This window comes from Tribolium madens, unplaced genomic scaffold (genome assembly GCF_015345945.1).
Source record: "Tribolium madens isolate multiple individuals breed KSU strain unplaced genomic scaffold, Tmad_KSU_1.1 Scaffold_71;HRSCAF=194;Tcas5.2_LG6, whole genome shotgun sequence".
NCBI lineage: Eukaryota > Metazoa > Arthropoda > Insecta > Coleoptera > Tenebrionidae > Tribolium > Tribolium madens.
In genome coordinates, this window is record NW_025401041.1 from 531,043 (window position 1) to 531,430 (window position 388).

Here is a 388-nt window from a genome sequence, read left to right on the forward strand (position 1 = left end):
CTCGAGTCTGAAGTTCAATTTTTTTTTAGTACGTTACCYATTATTATTTTTATTTTATCACATTATTAATTATTAATAAAATAATASCTCACGCTTTGAAGTTTTATTATTTTTCATGAATGAGAGCAACAAATCTTTGCAKAATTTTATTGTTTTGTCGATAATACCAATTACAATAATTAATTAATTAATTGTCAAAGTTCCAATTCTGTCAAAAAAATAAAACCGCCATTGTGATGGGACTTACAAAGCAGAGAATAATCCCAAAATCAAGAAAAAATTTACTTTTCTTTCCACTGAGACAGGATAGTGATGTTTTAAAATTACAAATTTGCTCGTCACGTCATTTTCAACTTTTCTTAGTGTATATTACCTTCAGATGGTTACC